Genomic DNA, 20760 nt, shown 5'->3' on the forward strand with positions numbered 1-20760 from the left:
TGTGTATACACTGAAGGCAGAATCTTTTCTGCTCTGAGGCATTCTTGCATTTCTGTTTTCTGATACTAAGTCTCCTTCCTCAGTTACCTAAACTCTACAGAGAGATACTACTCAGGGCTGCTCAATCTCAGAGCATAAATATGGGATCTAAATAGCAGGTCCGAAGCATTACTTTACAGCCTGATGACAGATCAATTTTTCCCCCTTTTATTATCTCCTTCATTCTCATGGGATCATTTGTATCTGACAGAGAACAGCCTGCCTTCTAGAACAGGGATGTCCTTATTTATCCCTGAACCATGCCTTACCAGAAGCAGAACTTCCTCTTCAAGGAAAAGTTAGGGACCCAGTTTCACATCTGACATTTCTGGATTGACAAAAATATAAAGTTTTCCTCTATTTCTATATTTTTTCTGTGAAGAAATAGGCTGAGTTCCACAAAGGGTCATAAGGTGTTTCATATTTGAGATATTAATACCTTATACAAAGAATTGTAACCCACCAAAATAATGTCACAGACAAAATTTATACAATAGAATGAAAACATAAATGTTCTGATATAATCCGTATGCAGTCATAAATCTCTTAAAATTAAAATGTATATATTGGCCAGGCATGGTGGCTCACACCTGTAATCCCAGCACTTTGGGAGGCTGAGGCGGGCAGATCATGAGGTCAGGAGATCAAGACCATCCTGGCCAAAATTGTAAACCCCGTCTCTACTAAAATACAAAAAAATTAGCCGGGTGCGGTGGTGTGCAACTGTAGTCCCAGCTTGGAGAGGCGGAGGTTGCAATGAGCTGAGTTTGCGCCACTGCACCCCAGCCTGGTGACAGAGCAAGACTACGTCTCAAATAAATAAATAAATAAATAAATAAATAAATAAATATATAAAACAATACTCCTCAACTGTTAGAAAATGATATACATTATATTCGTGAATATAGTGAGAATACCATTTTCATGTCTATGTTCTATTAGCACTATCAATATAATGTGTTCATATTGTTAGAGTTAGTACTGCTAATGTAAATCTACATTAACAGAAAATGTAACATGGTTGACAAAAATCTGTTTTAAGAAAATAAAACAGATATTTGTAGTACACATTTTCAAGCAGTTGGCACAAAATAGAGTAAGAATATGCATATGTATTATATAAACACACACCATATACATATACATATATATTTTTATATATGGTTAAAGAGATGAATAAGTGTAAATTGTGTGGGTAGTTTATTATAATAAGCAAAGGAATTTGTTTCCCTTTATATTTGAAATAATTTTGGCAGGAAGTTACTAACCTAGGAAACCATAAGTTCTCCAGACCATTAGAATCTCTTGTAGTTCAAGGCTTCCAAATTGTGGGACTTATTTGATTATTACTTCTAAATCATCAGTTGTAGATACCTGCTTATAATGACATTTCTAAACCTGAGCTGGAGTGGTGAGGGAAAGGTAAGTTGAGAATTTTCTATTATGCTCCTCCCTATTGGAAATGGCTATATTTTGCAAAGAAAAAAATTGAGGTTAATCTTTCTCTAAACTTTTTTTTAAATATAAATGGCTCTAGAAAGAGAGTTGTGCTAGCTGCTGACTTATGCTTAAAGGTTACAAGTTCCTTGACTTAACATAATGACCTCCAGTTCCATTCATGTCCTTGCAAATGACAGAATCTCATTCTTTTTTATAGTATTCCGTTGTATATAAGTACAACATATTCTTTCTCCATTCATCGATTAATGGGCCACTTAGGTTGCTTCAAAATCTTGGCTATTGTGAACAGTGCTTCAGCAAACATGGGAGTGCAGGTATCTCTTTGATATACTCATTCTCTCTCTTTTGGATATATATACACAGCAGTGGGATTGACAGATGATATGACTAAAAGAATATAAATGAATTACTTGTTACACAAAGGATAAATGCTTGAGGGGATGGGTACCCAAATTTTCATGATGTGGTAATTATGCATTTTATGCCTGTGCCAAAATATCGTATGTATCCCCATAAATATATGAACCTACTATTTAACCACAAAAATTAAAAATTAAAAAAGTCATAGACAAAATTTACAAGTTCTTAAGATTTATTGTGGAAGAATCTTTAATTTAGCATATTATTTGTGTAACTAATAATGAATCTATGGATATTGGAATAGAAATTTCCATCATATAATTCTGATTTTTAAATTTTTTTTGCCTAGAAAAGCAATCTTTAAAATTTTAACTAACAAGAATATTTTGTGCTACACTCTTGGGGAAGTTTTTTATAATAAACTTCATATTTAAAAAGTTATTAATTGATGAACCTGATATGAAAAATATAATGCCACTGGCTTGTACTGTTTTTATATTTGAATTTTATCATAATTCATGCTATGCAATTTCTGTTACTATTAATGTAAATAATCAAATCTATTTTATTAGAACAGGGCTAACATAAGATCATGACCAGGCTATTAGCAAATTTATTTCTTAAATAAAATTACTTTAAAAGAGATAATCACTATTGACAGAAGATGAATGCTTTTTAAAAACCTGCTTTCTATGGGAAAAATGTGGTGTGTGCAATTCAAATATTTGGAAAATACAAGCATACTTTCTCTTAATAGTAGAAAGACTTCCATTTAATCCAACAGTCTTTATTGTTAACAAGCATAAACAGGATCCTAACTAATGAATTGCTGGCATTTAAATTTTGCAGAGATTTTCATGATTTTGTCCTGATGTGTTTTTGATTCTCATATAAACAAAAATTATAAAGAAGTCAGTTTCAGGAGAGGCGGCAATGACCATTTTAAGATAAAATAATTAAACTAACATCTATCAATCAGTGAGTGCTTAGTATAATACAGGCATCATAAATTCTTTATAGTGGTTGATTTTTTTCAACACCTGTGAGAAGTAGACAATATTTTACCCATTTAAATTGATAAAAATAACTTTGAGAAGATTGAATAACTGCTCACAAAATCATAGAGTTAACAAATTTTATTGTCAGTTTGCAAATCCAGATATTAATTATTTCAATAACTATGACCTTAACCACTTTTCCATACTGCCTTTTGAAGTGTGGTTCAGAATGAAAAAATGAATTGTCTGATTGGACACTGGAACTAGTCACCTGTTGTTTGTAACTTGGGAGAAAACAAAAGAATATAAAAACTGTCAAATCATAGAAATTTAAAGCTGGCAACATAATTTTGAGTTCATATAGTCCAAACCCTCTAATTGAGAACACTGAGACCCAAAGTGGAAAATGGCCAAATGGCATTACAAGCAAATCACATCAAATAAGCATCTAATTCATCAATAGTTGCTTTTATAGTCTAACTCTGTAATGAGAGCCTAATACGTCATAAGATCAGTCTTTGACTGCATTAAAGAGATGTTCGGTGAGATGAGATTTTGATGAGAAGGCAATGATGGAGAATTTTGAACCTAGTCATCAAGTTATCCACAGCATTTACAAAACAAAACAAAATAAAAACCGTTAGTCATTATAATTAGTATTTTTTCAAATTTAGACAAAAACATATTGAGCATCTTCAAAGCAACAGACCCTGTTTTAGGTGTTACCACATTTATTATTTCATTTAATACAAACATATTTGAAACTATTAACATGATCAGTTACATAGGATTAATATTAAACTCTGTTGGCAAGCATAGTCATTTTAGAATTATCCACCAATTCCACATTCATAATCGTAAATTTACAAATTCACTTAATGGCAGTATAGTGTGAATACTAATCCTTTTTAATCCTGGCTTTATTGAAATATAATTGACAAATAAAAATAATATATATTTAAAATGTACAACATGATATTTTATATATGTGTAACTTTCTTCCAAGAATTAAGCTAATTAATACATCCATCACCTCTCAGTTACCATTATTTTGTGTGTATGGTGAGATACTTAAGAAGATTAGCACATTTTAAATATACAATAAAGTATTATTGATTATAGTCACCATGCTGTACATTAGATCACTAGAGCTTATTCATCTTGCATAACTTAAACTTTGTATCCTTTGGCCAATATCTTCCCATTTCTTTCCATTCCTAGCCCCTTGCTACCACCATTCTACTCTCTACTTTTATGAGTTTAGCTTTTTTTATATTTCACATATAAGTGAGATCATGTAGCATTTGTCTTCTTGTGTGTGACTTTTTTCACGTAGCATAATGTTCTCCAGTTTCATCCATACTGTTGCAAATGGTAGGATTTCCTTCTTTTTTAAGGCTGAAAAATATTCCATTATATGTGTGTTATATATATGTAATATATGTACATATATGTAATATATATAATGCATGTACATATAGGTAATACGGGTGATGCATATGCATATGTGTAATGTATGTACATGTGTATGATGTGTGTACATATATGTAATGTATGTGGTGTGTGCATATATGTAATATATGTGATGTATGTACGTGTGTGATGTATGCACATATATGTGGCCTGTGTATATATGTAGTATATATGTACATATAAGTTAGAAATAGGGATCATTCTGAGAAATGCATCATTAGGTGATTTCATCATTATGCGCACATCAGATTGTACCTACACATCCTAGATTATACAGCTTACTACGTATGTAGGGTATATGGTATAGCCCGTTGCTCCTAGGCTACAAACTTGTACAGCATGTTCCTGAACTGCATACTGTAGGCAACTGTAACAACATTGTAAGTATTTGTGTAGATAAAAATATCTAAATATATAAAATGTATAGTAAAGGTATGGTATTAAAATTTTGTGGGACCACTCTCATACATGTGGTTCATCAGTGACCAAAACATCATTATGTGATAATATGTGTATAGTGCATGACTCTCTCTCTCTCTGTATATATGCATACATATGCACATACACAACATATGAATGAATAAAGAAAATTTGCATGAATGTGTATGTGTGTATATATACACATATTTGTACACACACACACACACACACAAATTTTCTTTATCCATCCATATGTTGTCAATGGACACTTAAGTTGTTTCCACATCTTGACTATTTTGAAGAATGCCACAATGAACATGAGAGTGCAGATATCTCTTCAACACACTGACTTTATTTCCTTTGAAAATATACCCAGAAGTGGAATTGCTAGATACATGGTAATTCTGTTTTTAATTTTTTGAGGAACTTCCATACTGTTTTCTGTAACAGCTGTAACTACTTACATTTCTACCAACAGTGTACAAATGTTCACTTTTCTATACATCCTTACAAAATAGTTATGTTTTATCTTTTGAAAATAACCATCCTAACAGATGTGAGGTGATATCTTCTTGTGCTTTTGATGTGCATTACCTTGATAATTAGTGATGTTGAACATGTTTTCATATATCTATTGGTCATTTATATGTTTTCTTTTGATAAATGTTTATTGAAGTCCTTTTTTCCATTTAAAAATTATGTTATTTGTTTTTTTCCTATTGAGTTGTTTGAATTCCTTACAGTATATGTAGGATATTAACGCTGTCTTAGTTTAGGCTGCCATAACAAAACACATTAGACTAGGTAATTTGTAAATAGAAAAGTATTTCTGAAGTTCTAGTCACTGGAAAGTTTAAGATCAAGACAACAGCAGATTCAGTGTCTGGTAAAGGTTCATTCCTTATACATGGTGGCTTTTAGCTGTATGCTCACACAGTGGAAAGGCAAAGGGACAATCAAGCTCCCTGGTACCTCTTTTATAAGGGCACTGATCTCATTCTTGATGGTGGAGTCCTCACAATCTAATCAACTTTCAAAGGCCCCAAGTCTTAATACCATCAAATGGGGGATTAAGTTTCAACATATGAATTTGAAGGGGATGCAAGCATTCAGACCATAGCAAACCTCTTAACACATATATGGTTTTCTTTCTTTTCTATGTATTTATTTATTTTGGGAAGTTCTGTCTCTGTCACTTAGGCTGGAGTGCAGTGGGGCCACCTCGGCTCACTGCAACCGCTGCCTCCCAGGCTCAAGTCATCCTCCCATCTCAGCCTCCCCAGTAGTTGGGACTTGAGGTACATGCCACCATGCCCAGCTAATGTTTGTATTTTTTTGTAGAGAAGGGGATTTCACCATATTGCCCAGGCTGGTCTTGAACTCCTGATCTCAAATGATCCACCCACCTCGGCCTCCTAAAGTCCTGGGATTGCAGGCCTGAGCCACTGCACCCAGCCAGATGTATGGTTTTCAAATATTTTCTCTCATTCCACAAGTCATAGGGTGTCGTTTCACTCTGCTGATTGTTTCTTGTGGGATGCAGAAGCTTTTTTCAAAGCATTTTTTCTAATGCTTTGGAAAAAAAAATTACCTTTAGTACTTAGATATGCCTTGGTATATCAAAATAATTCTTAAGCCATTGGTTGTGTTTACATCACTATACAAGTTTTCATATGCCACAATATTATACTGTATTTTATGAGTGATTTAAAGGAGCTTCAGGAACAATTTTGTTTATAAATAATTTTTCTGTGATGATTTTGTGACTTCATATTCATAGAATAGTTTAATTATGTCTATCTACCTATCTATATGATTTATTAGAACAAAAATATTGAGTAAATATACATGTGACCCGGAACCAAAGTTTCTAGATAATTGTTTCAGATATTATTGTCCTTAATCTGCACTGTGGGATGTTGCTGAAAATACAGATTCTTGGATCTGCTTCAGACCAACTGAATCAGACTCTGAGGGCTTGATCCATGGATCTGCATTTTTAACACAACTCTTCGTGATTTATATGCATGCTAAAGTTGAGAAGCCTTACTCTACATTTTCTAGTCCAAAGCTTTCCCACACTGCTAGAGATGGGTTAAGTTAGTAGCTATGCAAAGTTTTCCCTTGCTTATTTCTGCTGCATAATGTTGGAGATTTCATTTCACATGAAATCAAAGGTTTTGATAATGGACAAGAATGTTCAACACTCAATGGGTTTAAGGAATTTTAAAATATTACAATTGTGGAAAACTTTTAAAAACAGACTTTTAAATATATGAGGTGGAGGTCAAGAGAAGGACAAAGTAAAATGACCTTTCATAGGGGTATGTTTTGTGAACTAGAAATGAAGAATAAACTGCTTCCCTCATTCTCACATAATGAAAACCTTTATACAATCAAATTAAATAAATAACTTTAAGAAGAGAAGTTATTATTTAGTGATTAATGGATATCCTGCCCTCCTTTGTAATAGAGTCCTTGAATTGCAGTCATGGAAATCATCTTAATAGGTCATCTTGCCCTTCTCTTGACCTGCAAACCTGATGTAGTTAAAAGTCTATTTTTAAAAGATTTCCACAACTGCAATATTCTGAAATCCTTTGGAACTCACTTAGTGTTGAACAGCCTTTTCCATTATCAAAAGCTTCTTTCTTCCCTCCCTGTTTAACAATTAAAATTCATTTTTCTCTGTTATGTTTTCAATGAAAATGGGAAATAGCTGGTCACCACAATCTGTGGAACAACTCTTCATTGAAGACTATTAATAATGTCCCTTTCATCAGTCCTTCTCAAGCTGAAATGATATAAGTTCTTTTAATCCTTCTTAGAATTTTCCTATTTTTTAATACTTCATTTATTTCTTTTATTCTATCCTGAGCTCACTTCCTTCTTCTTAAGTTCTGGGGTGTGAAACTAGACACAGTAGGATTTCACTGGTGCTGAATATAATGGGAGGATTACCTTGCTGTCCATATTTACTGTACTCCTGTTTATGCATCCTGTAGAACTCTGAGAAGTGCAGGTAAGATGTAAATGGATGGCCTGATGTTCATGGTCTCGAATAATTTCATAGCATTTCTCATAAAGATATGGATGTTATTCCCAGGAACCTGGCCAGTTTGTATCATAGGTAATTACTTTCTGCCTATCTATAGCATTCTAAGTTTCAATTAGATGAATTATTCTTCACTTTCACTGGTAAAGACATTATTGCAAAAGTTGTTTGAGCAGAACAGAACAGTTCTGCATTTTAAAAGAGGGAGAGAGGACCACTTTATGCTCAGTTTGTAAAGAGGCTAGCGTTCCTTAGGAGTATGAAAGACAGTAATAAAGAGTCCTGCTTCCCCAGCTAATGCACAGGGTCCAACATGATCCGTATTTATTTCTGTTTTACCCTTATATGGCTTAGTTATCCTAAATCTTAACAAGAAAATCTTCCTTGATAATGGCCCTTCTTTGCCAATTCCAGTGAAATTTTTAGTAAAAGATGTTTAAAATAGAACATGATATTCACAAGTTCATAAGTCAGATTTGCACATGTTGCATTGATCTAACTAAAAATGTAGAGAATTTACATTTGCTTTTGCTTGTTTTATTTGTTGTCTTCTTTCATTCTGGATAAACGCAAAGAAATTATATACACTCATAGTTCTGTAAAACCATACTGAGTATTTATGTGTCAGTGCAAGCATCCATCTGTCACCAGAGGTTCTAAAACAAGTTAGAGCAGTCTGGCTTTCTATGTATTCTCTGTCTTTTCAGAATAATTTTTTCTATGCCATTTCTTTTAAAAACGTTGTCTTAGGTATTATCTCATTTAAACCCAAAGACTTTCTTTTTGTATTCCCTCTCCTTTTCTCCCTGCACCCCTTAGAATTTTCACGTCTTTGTTTTAACCCATTTGTATTTTCATACAGTCTGCAGACCCTTGAATGTAGGAGAAGACCAGATGACCTGTGCAGCGGATCTTTTTGTGAAGAAACGCAACTTCACAAGCACAGCCTTATCATCTCATTCCTCACGTTTTTCCCTACTTTCCGACTCTGCTGCATTCTTTCCCCTCTCAAGTCTGCTTATAGGAACTTAGGGAAGTTTTACAAAACATTAAATGTTTACTCTCCATCTTAAAACTCTAAATGTCACCTTGCCATTCTCATGTTTTAATAGAATCTACTGCCTCTAGGATAAAATCTATATTTCTTTGTACACATTTTATAATTTGTATTATGCTCTGCTATGCTGAAATCGTCTCCTTTTCAGCTTCTCTGGTCTCTTCCACACTGCCGCTACTCCAAATTGTTATTTCCCAGTTTATGTTTGTTTTCCTCCTTTTGCTTTTAAATGCATCTTGGTATGGCTGAAAAATTATATAATCTTTCTAGTAATTAGGTGCAACTCATGCATTTCATGCATTTGTGAGGCTTATCCACATTTCCACTTGCAGAACTTTGTTTCCTTCTTCATGTTTCTATGGCCATTAAAAAATATTTTTTACAGCATTTAACATGTTTTAAAATATGTTTTGTTTTGTTATCTGCCTTTTGTTCTAGAATTTGTTTTTTAGATATCATGATTATATAATCATTTATTTATTCATTCATTCATTTATCCAGTAATGAAGACATTCCAGAGGTCAGGTACTATACTGTGTGATGTAACACTGATGAAGGAAACAAAGGTCATATTTTATGCTGTTGCTTTTCTTTTTCTTCTTTTTTTTTTCCTTTGGGAGAGAAGAAGATAAAAAAAATAAGTGGACAAATAAGTTTATTCCAGGTTGTGATAGAAAACAGAAAAATGCAATAAAAAGTGATTTCATATTTGGTCTATATCTAGGAAGATGTTCAGCAAAAGCATATCTGAGGATATGACTCTTAAGCTGAGATCTGCATGATGAGAAAGCTTTACCTCTGAAGATCTGGGAAAAGAGAGTTTCAGACAGAGGAAACAGCATATGCTGAGGTACAAGCAGTAGGATGAGCTTGCTATTTGGAGAACTGGAAAGAGGTACAGTGTAACAAGAATATGGTAAAGGTAGATGAGCATAGTCAGAGATGAGATAGGAGGGGTACTCAAGAACCGTACTTAACTATGTTGTTAATAGAAGTTCTTCAGTAAGAAAATTGAGACCTTGTCTGAAAAAATAATATATTTTTAATATTATTTTAATGTTTATAATATATTATATTTAATAGCTTAACTATGTAATGAAGGACACTGGACAAAGAAACTGAATAATAGATTTTGATTCATAAGCTGTAAATATTTGAATCTAATAATGGCCAAAGCACTTTCACATGTTACCTGCATACTATAAAATAGGATCCACGTCAGAGACAATCTTTTTACACCATAAATATATAAAATGAGTTTGAAGCTGTAAAAAAATAGAGAATGTTACTATAGACAGGCTAATCATGCACACTGCTCTTTTGTAATTCTTAAACAAATTTGTAAAGGAGAAAATAAAAAGACATTTTAAAAGGAAGAGAGCTATTAAAATGTGGAAACAAATTGGGTGATTCGTGAATATCTTTCTTTAAATATTATCAACATGTATTGGACCATAATCTCTTAAAAGACAAATTATTTTATTAGTTTTTATTAGTTTTTGTTAAGTATTTAATTAATATTCCTTTCATAGATATTTAATTAAATAAAAATATATACCCCATGTTATATTTTAAACATTCACCTTCATTTGCTTAGGCAATTAAAGTACCTTTTTAAAAATCCCAGAAATTGAAGTACAACTTTTTGTCTATTATTCACTTTCACAACAATATTAATTTGTACTTATTATCTATAAAATGTGTTGGACTCAATCCCCAAATAATTTTCTACATTTATTTTTTCTTTTCTGAAAAATAATCATTGAGAGTGGCCTATCGTAATTAAAAAGTAAAACAAATCACATAATGATATTCTAAAGACAGAAAAATGCCACAGTACAGGACTGTTTTCTGTTATGAAGCATTTGGCAGATGGAGGAGATCACTGTGATTATTGATGAGTGGGAAGTAAGAACATCTCCATATTGTACCATGGACAAGTGTCAGATGACAAGTACATTTTTTTGTGGAAATTTTGATGGAATCTAATATTTTGCTTTTATAGTCAAGTGGTTGTGCTCAGATAATCCCCACTTTGAGATTCTCTAATGATGCCTGACATATATCAGAGGCCAGGAATTCCCTGCAATATTTCTTTAGACTTGTCAACCAGATTTATTCATAAATGAGAATAAATGAGCATGTCAGCATAAGTTATTGTGGTAATTTGTGAAATTCTTAATGAGATATTTTCAGAGCTCATAAAGGAAAGAGCTATGTCATTAAATTACTGCACAATAATTTTATTTTGATACAGTAAGTGAGCTGATATTTTATCAGAAATGACACTCTGATGCATCAGTGAACTGAAGATGAACAATTAAATGTTCCAGTGAAAGAGGTCTGATGATATTTAAAGGTAAAGATTTGCAAAAGAATGTGAAGTAAGAAAAAATGATGATTATTCGTATACATCGAATACATTTTTAATTTATTAGAAGGGTGGCAAGGTGCGGTAGCTCACGCCTGTAATCCCAGCACTTTGGGAGGCCAAGGCAGGCGGATCACCTGAGGTCAGGAGGTCAAGACCAGCCTGGTCAACATGGTGAAACCTCATTTCTACTAAAAATACAAAAATTAGCTGGGCGTGGTGGCAGGCTCCTGTAATCCCAGCTACTCAAGAAGCCGAGGCAGGAGAATCACTTGAACTCGGGAGGCGGAGTTTGCAGTGAGCCAAGATTGTGCCACTGCACTCCAGTCTGGGTGACAGATCATCAAGGTTTGCACACCTCAAAGACAATGCATAAAATAGTTACACCCTCCATAAATAAGGGCCTAAGAGTCAAAACAGGAAAATGTGCATATTGATTGGCTTTCATGATACATCATTATAAGCATAACTCATAAACACATTCCTTTTAACTGTGGCTTTATTTTGTCTCCCTTAATTTATCCAGATACATAGACACCTTTCTAAAATCACTCACCTATGGCTTTTATTTAACTCAGTTAGAAGATCCTTACTGGCTTTAGTCCTTGAATAAAAGCTGGGCCGGATCAGTAAGACCTGGTGCGTGCTAATTCTAAACCTAAGCAATAGACTGAGACTTCATACGAGAATGTCTGTTGGGAACTTAACTGGAGATTGGGCTGGAGGTAAGGAACTGAGGATGCACTTAGATATAAGAGGTTCCCTGCCCCAGCAGAGCCTGTTATTTAAGTAGAGAGTAAGAGACACACATAAAAGAAAAGTGAGTTGTAAATGAGTGCACTAAAAAAGTGCTGTAGTTCTTTAGAAAGAGAAGAAACAGAGAGGAAGGTGATAGTTAAGAAGACCATGGAGAGGAATGCCTGCAAATGGGACATAAAGCAAAGGCAATAATAATACTTTTTGCATGCTTTACAGTTAATGCAAACATTTTATATGTATTATTTAATTTCCTTATTGCAAGAACCATGTCACAAGAACATTATTAATTTGCTCATTTTTAAGCTACTGATCCTCAAGGAATTTCATAGTAAAGTTGGGAGTCAAATTCAGGCCTTCTGTTTTATTACTTTACAATTTGTGCTACAGTGCTATTCAATGGAGTACTTAGACCATGAGGTAGGCCTTTTATGGGAAACATTACCAAAACCATGGAGGCAGGAAGTGGTAAAAAGCATGGGACCTAGCATTCAGATCCTGTCTTTACTCCGTTTTAGCTATGAGGCCTCTGACAAATTACTATGCCTCCATGTTGTCTATAGATCATAAAAATAGTATTACTCATTCACAAGGTTGTTTTGAGATTAAACAAAACAGTATCTGCAGACATTAGACTAATATCTGGCACATATTAGGCCAATAGTTCTAAAATTGGGGGTTTTAGATAGCAATTACAACTTAAAAATTATTGTATACCCTAAAGGATTCATGTAGATTATAGTTATCAATATTTACAATATAAGAATTAAAAATATTTCTTTATTAATTTAAAATTGCGGTAGTAAACTCATTACAAGCTAAACTAAGTAATGTTTTTTAGGAAAAAGATTATGTTTTACAGACAAAAATATTAATTGATAAAAATAGCATTGTTTTTCGTTTTTGCAGGTCTCTGTACTCTAGGACTTAATAAAACAGAGCTGAATTATTCTATCTGTTTCTGCATGCAATCTGGTGCGCAATGCTGTGTTTGCAGACCTATGTAAAGAAAATCTGGTCTCACACAGATACGTAGTTGGAAAAGGGATGGATATTTTCAAAAGCTTTTCATGTAATTGTAGCTACTCTCCTTTGATGCTACACCAAAACTTGGCATATGATAGTTTCTTAATGTTTAACTGCAAGGTGAAATCTGAAATCATATCAATGAACTTTTGAAATCCAATGATGTATCATATTCTTTGAATGCATCCTTACTGATGCATAACTTTGTATCATCACATAAGGATCATTTGAAAAATGCTGGTTTATTGATTTATGCCAGTCTTCAAATGTTAAACACATTTGATTACGCAACATCAGAAAATCACATTTATTGTCACCAACAATTGCTTTAGGGAAGTCTCGAATTATTAGAAAGATCTTAAGCTTATGATGACAGATGTAAGTTTTCTGTACTTCTCATTTTTGCTTGAAATCTTGAATTTTTTTTCTTTTCTTTTTTTTTTTTTTTTTTTTGAGACGGAGTCTCACTTTGTTGCCCAGGCTGGAGTGCAGTGGCGTGATCTCGGCTCACTGCAAGTTCCGCCTCCCGGGTTCATGCCATTCTCCTACCTTAGCCTCCTGAGTAGCTGGGACTACAGGCACCTGCCACCACGCCCGGCTAATTTTTTTGTGTGTGTGTGTTTTAGTAGAGACGGGGTTTCACTGTGTTAGCCAGGATGGTCTCAATCTCTTGACCTCGTGATTCGCCCGCCTTAGCCTCCCAAAGTGCTGGGATTACAGGCGTAAGCCACCGCCCCTGGCCGAAATCTTGAATATTATTATTAACAACAAACAATGTCAGTTGTTTTCTTTTAAGGGTAAGCTTACTTTGTTCATTTTTAAAAGCATTTCTGCCAAATATCCTCTGAATAATTGTAGTTAGTCTGTCAATTGTTCTTTCAAGTAAAAATGATTTTCCATGTAAAAAGCAAAAGCAACTAGTTCAGCTCTAAAATCACATCACATAATTGAATAACTGCTGTTTCTCATGATGATCATCATACTTTAGTGTGCAGCAGAAGCGCTTATACACACTTTCCATGCTTCATGGCCGTCCTTATGTGAATCTGAATCTGGCTTTTTTTTTTTTTTAACTATGAGTGTGTGGTGGTGAAGAATACAGTGACTAATAGTACAGTATGGTACAACTTCCTTGATTTGTGCCCAGAAACCATCAGTTTTCTTCATCACTGATTTTGCACCTTGAGTGCAAATGTCAACGCTATGAAAATTGGAAACTACATTTTAGCATTACAAAAATAGTTTTGACCTCATAACCCCATGGATGTGTTTTGGGACTTCCAGGAGTCTTGATCACATTTTGAGAACTATTGCACTAGGCTTTCATATTAGCTACTATTACTGTTAAGAAGAAAGTGCCAAGGTTTGTCCAAAAAATTGGTAGGCTAGGTAAACGTGAATGACAAAATCATGTAGGAAATACATTTGGAAAGTATGAGTCAGATTTAGAGAGTTCTGTTGTATAAGTGGCTCTGTGTTGAAAAATCACTGACATAAGATATTACATGTTTTCTAGGCCATATGAAGAAGTCCCGATGAAGTATAGAGGGATGATTCTACACAAAATAAATACAGCAGTCAAATGGATATAGTCTGTGTAGTTAAACGGTCACACAGTGTTTGCAGATCTGAGTTATTCACTATTGTACAAGTGTGTTATTTTTGTGGATCTAATTTCACCATGGTAGATGTGTATGCCTTTATATGATATTCCTCCATAGTACCTAACCCAAAAGACAAGGCAATTACATATATTTACTGAGTAATTATGGACTAGTATGCAGCTCACATTTTATGGTTCAACTCTGTGTGCTTTAGTAACATAAACACAAGAGTGAGTGTATATTTAATAGACGTAATGTTTGAAAGTTTTATCTAGGTAACATTTCTTTTATATGCTTCTTAAAAAAAGTATTTTCTTGTCCCTTCTCTGTATATGACCTCTCATTTACAATTATATTTACCTGGAAAAAATTTATTAATCATGTCTGTTTTGTTCATTATATTGAAATCATCTTTAAAATTTAGAATTTACTTATTTATATAGTACTTTGTGTTTTATAATAAACTTTTTGATATAACATTTTCTTATTAATATTCTGAAGAGTTCTGTGAAATTTGAGCTCTTATCCCCGTTTAACTGTACTTTATACATGAGTCTCAAACTCCAAAGCTGAGAATTTAAAATCAAGCTTTTAACATAGAATTTCTGATTTTTGCTTAATCTTAAAAACACTTATGGTTACCTTCATTTTAAATTTTAAGTTGAAACTATACAATTTTTCACACTGCTGTATAAAATTAAAATGTTAAAACCCTCTCCAAAATATACTTGTTAATCTGGCATGGTGAAAAAGCATTGTAAAACTACTGTAAAGCTGCTTGCAGCTCAACCTCTGTTTGCCAGCAGAGGTTGCTCTTAGGTTAGCGATTACCTTGAGATTACATTATATTAAGACTATTAAGCAGATGAATGGAAGCTACATTATGATGTAACTATGGAGAAGTTATATTTAAATAAAATAATAACTACGTGAGTGACTCTCACATGTGTTAATCTCCACATTCTTAGAAATTATGCTCTTTACAAAGATATCTCTGTAGCTGAGCAGAAAGTGACATTCTTGAAACAGTTTATGGTTTGCCAGGAGAGAAGAATTGCTAATTTAGAAAATCAAAAAAATTGAGGCATATCTTTAGTTTGCTTAAAAAAATTGCAAATTAATACAAATCTGTTTGAACAAATGTGAAAACACAGGTAATTGCATATATATGAAAAATATTTTGTAACAGACATTTAAAACACTTTTAAATTAAAATAACTGATTTATTCCGGAAGACTCAAAATGTCAGAGATTATCATAAAACAGAACTTTGTACTTATTTTTAGGAAAATAAAGCTTTGAAACAAGAAAAACATCCTACAATATTTTCTGCAAATTTGAAACCGAGAAGTATTCAAAGTGCTGTTTTATCTATTATCTATCTATCTATATCTATCTATCTGGCATTACAGTGTTAGTACACTTTTACAGGTAAAACATAAATAAAACACAGTTTAATTTTAAAATGTCACTCTGGAAAAACATAGTATATGTATCATAATTAATACCATAATTAAAGGTATTTATTAGAAATTAGAGTCCTCATATTCCTTCTTTACATTTTTTATGAGTTTATTTTTCTCATAATTTCTTATGTTATTTAATGCTAATATTTAAAAATAATACTGATTTGTTTGTAAGTATTATGAATGAATGTAGATCTCATTGACATTAGTTTTATAGTAAGCAGGTTTTAATAGAATACCAGTGTTAAATATTCTAGGAGAATTTGAACAAGTTATTTTAAACTTATTTTTCAAAGTGTTCTAATTCTGTCTCTGATATTTTATTTTATTTTAAAAATGCACTACTGTAGCTTTTATATGACTGTTAAAGGGAGAAATTTTGGTTAAGCTATTTTCATTGCTCAACCATTTGGAAGGCCTGGCAAGAGTTGTGATTGTTTATAACTGTTATTTATATTATTATTGTTTGTTAGATATTATTAAGATTATGACTTCTAATTAATATTTATGATAGCATCAAATATTTATGATAGCATCAAATATTTATAATGTCAAATAATAATTTGAAGCCATAATCTTAATATCTAATAAACAATAATAATGTAAATAACAATTATAAACAACCATAATATTTACCTTTATGTTTACCTGCTTTATCAAGTACCTTGAGAAAATGAAAAAACTGATTCTTAGGTTTGCTCATTGTTTTGTCAGTCTCCCCAAAATGATTATTGAACCTTCTAGGTATATTATGCAGGAGCAAATCATGCAACTTGTCCCGAGACTGAGATCATGGAGTTGCAAATCACAACAGTCTGTGCATGTCCGGAAACAACTCTTACCTCTGTGGTAGACTGCTTCTGAGTTGGGGAATCATATGCATGTCTCTGATATGAAATTTGCCTTTCTTCAAAAATATCTGACTTCTGAAACTATACGAAAATCCTATTTTTGTTATTATAATCAGACACCTATTAGTTTAAACATATAGCTACCATGTTGCCATCTACATTAGTATTAAATATATAAGTAAATGGATATCTACATATACATTTTTAAGCACTTTTAAATATTGAACTATATGAAGTACTGACTGTATTCCAAACAGTGTTTCTTTAATATGTTAAGAATATATTTTAATAAATACTTTAGAACAAAATTAAAAGATGACTTTGTAAAGTATTTGTTACTAAGCTGTCTACTAGAATAAGTATCTTAGAAAGTTTTATGTTTTTTATTTTTTAAATTTAATTTTAACTTCTTGAATATTTTCCCTTGATAAACTAAATATTTTCTTCAAATCCATTAAAGGGTTTACCTAAATATCCTAAATTTTTTCATATACTCAATATGTAAAATGTTTTCCTATAAGGTACTAACAGTTTAATTCTGACATAAAAATGAATGTTTTCCATTACGAAAAATAATGATGACATGTATTCTCAGAGTGTTTTTGGATTTTCATTTCTTTAGCGGAGAAAACAATGTCACAAATAATTTTAGAAAAAATTTAGTTCGCAATTTACTTTTCTGCCCCCCAAAATCCAAATACAATATTTAAATCTTAGCTTCCTAATATGCATTCAGGATATGCATAAAGGATATGCATATATTCATGGTATATAATTTTAATTTAAGAGCTCAATGAATATGCATGCTAATATAAGACCATTTGAATAACATACCTTGATTTCAATCTCTGAATACTTAAGTACATGTGACTTGTGTTAATTGAAATGGAGTATTAGTTTTGGTCACGTTCAAATGTTACCAGGAATATACACATGAGATAGGAACTCGGCAGACTTGTTTCACAAGTCACAGGTCACAAAAACCCTGCTGACTGGCAGGGCGCGGTGGCTCACACCTGTAATACCAGGACTTTGGGAGGCTGAGGCAGGCAGATCACGAGGTTAGGCGATCGAGACCATCCTGGCTAACACGGTGAAACCCCGTCTCTACTAAAAATACAAAACATTAGCTGGGCATGGTGGCAGGCGCCTGTAGTCCCAGCTACTCGGGAGGCTGAGGCAGGAGAATGGCGTCAACCCGGGAGGCAGAGCTTGCAGTGAGCTGAGATCCTGCCACTGCACTCCATCCTGGGAGACAGATGGAGACTCCGTCTCAAAAAAAAAAAAAAAAAAAAAAAAGCCAGTCAACACCAAAATGGCAATGGAAGCAACTTCTGGTTGTCTTCACTGTGCATTATACACTAATTAGAATACATTAGCATACTAAAAGAACTTTCGCCAGCAGCCATAGCAGTTTACGATTGCCGTGGCAACTCCAGGAAGTTTACCGTGTATTGGTCTGAAAAGGAGAGGAGCCCTTGGTTCTGTGAACTCTCCACCCCTTTCCCAAAAAAACTCATAAATAATCCACCCCTTGTTTAGCATATGATCAAGAAATAACCAAAACAATAGCCAACCAGCAGCCCTTGGGGCTGCTGTGCTCATAGAGTAGCCACCCTTTTATTCCTTTACTTCCTTAACAAACTTGCTTTCATTTTATACTTTCTGTTTGCTCTTGAATTCTTTCCTGCATGAAGCTAAGAACCTACATGGGCTGCCTGGCTGAATCACAATTTGGGGATTTGCCCTGTGACACATATAAATAGTTTTTGGATCCACAGCAGTTATCAGTGGTTGTATGTTATTCTCCTTCAGGATGAGGTAGAGTAATATGGGGGCAAACTATAGACTAGAGCAAAACTTCCTCCATGAATGAACAGATTTAGCTATGTGCTCTAGGATTAAGTCCATATCTGCAGACACTACTCAGTACTTAAAAGCCAACCTCAACATAAGGGTGGGCTGTTAGATGTGGCTCCTAAATTTTCACTCACAACACTGAGCATTTTTATCTCTTCAGTTAATCTGCAAAGTTGTATATATTCAAGCAATATGGCTAGGCAAGTTTTCTAAACTATGTGTTGTGTATAGTATCTATTTGAAGAGTTATGAGAAAAGTTTTAAAAATGAAGATAAAGAAAAAGAAAGAAAAAGAGAGAGAAATCTTTAAAGGTTAAATAGGCTTTTTTCATCAACATATTTAGGGAGCTTAGGGGTTGGCAGCTGAAAATCTATCATACTCACAGTTGACTTAATGTACCCTACTATGGGACCTGACACAGTAGATATGTAATAAACGTACGCCGAATGTTTTTAAAAAAATACTGAAAAATAAAGAATAGTAGCCCTTCAAATTCTTACAAAGGGTTTCTTGTCATTTTAAAAAATGTTATTTATTTATTTATTTGTTTTTAGAGACACCCAAGATAGAGTGCAGTGGTATCATCACAGCTCAAACTCCTGGGTTCCAGGGATCTTCCCACCTCAGCCTTCCAAGGAGCTAGGACTACAGGAGCATACCACCAATGCCCGGTTAATTTATTTTTATTTTCATTTTTGTAGAGACAGAGTTTCACTATATTGCCCAGGCTTGTGTCAAACCGCTGGCCTCAAGTGATCCTCCAGCCTCAGACTCCCAAAGCCCTGGGATTATAGTTGTAAGCCACCCTGCCCACCAGGTTTCTTGTAGTTTTAAAAACAAATAAAGAGGCTGGTGTGGTGGCTCGCGCCTGTAATCCCAGCACTTTGGGAGGCTGAGGCAGGTGGATCACGAGGTTAGGAGTTCAAGACCAGCCTGGCCAATATGCTGACACCCCATCTCTACAAAAAATGTAAAAATTAGCCAGGTGTGGTGGCATATGCCTATAGTCCCAGCTACTCAGGAGACTGAGGCAGAAGAATCACTTGAACCCGGGAGGCGGAGGTTGCAGTGAACCGAGATTGTACCACTGCATCCCAGCCTGGGCGATGAAGTAAGACTCTGTCTCAAAAAAAAAAAAAACAAAACAAAACCCAACAACAATAACAATAAACAATGAATAGTACATATTACATGCCAACCAATTTTCTAAGTATTTTATACAAATTAATTTATTTAATTCTCCCAACAATCTTATTAGAGATATAAGATTTATTTCTTTTTTCTTTTCATGATGAGAAAACTGGTTTATAGGAAGATTGGTAATTCACCCAAGATTACGTCTAGACAACCTCTGTCTAGGGACAGTGCTCTTAATCACAACACTAATGCTATTTCACATATAGGACCCTGAACGAGCTTTCGTCCAATTTCTGTCAAAATTCCATCTAAGTGAGAGATTTTGTGTGTGTATCTGCATGCATGTGTGTGTGTGTGTGTGTGTGTATGTGTTGGAAAAAGGGGTGTTTGAGACATAGCCTATATCCATATCCCAATATCAGTGTTTCTCAATTTTTTTTTCTCTCTAGCATACCTGAAGTATACCCAATTACCCAATACTTCAAGAATTGGGTAGTGCATACCAGAGGTAATACTCCCTTAGGTGAGCATGTTAGAGTCTTGAGGTGAAGATTGTGTATAGTAAGAAATCTGTCCCACTTTATTAGATTCTGCCCAAGTGAAATGTACCTCCCTTTTATTCTGTTTTCTCCATTTCAATGCAAATATGTTTTCTATAATCTAGAATTTATTCCTGGATCAAATAATATATTTGGATAGCATTGAGAATTATTTTTAGAATAACTGTGCACTACCTCTTCATACTAATATGTTAAATACTTTAAAAATGATATGGTTTGGCTTTGTGTCTTCACCCAAATGTCATCTCGAATTGTGATCCCCACA

General features: G+C 33.6%; 1 long non-coding RNA gene across 5 annotated transcripts in view; it reads left to right on the forward strand.

Annotated features, from left to right (window-relative positions):
* Positions 1-20760, forward strand: part of LOC129532269 (uncharacterized) — a 294256-nt gene that overhangs the window by 116895 nt on the left and 156601 nt on the right. The gene's annotated exons all lie outside the window — the stretch shown is intronic.

The sequence above is a fragment of the Gorilla gorilla genome, chromosome 2 (genome assembly GCF_029281585.2).
Source record: "Gorilla gorilla gorilla isolate KB3781 chromosome 2, NHGRI_mGorGor1-v2.1_pri, whole genome shotgun sequence".
NCBI classification, from domain to species: Eukaryota; Metazoa; Chordata; class Mammalia; order Primates; family Hominidae; genus Gorilla; species Gorilla gorilla.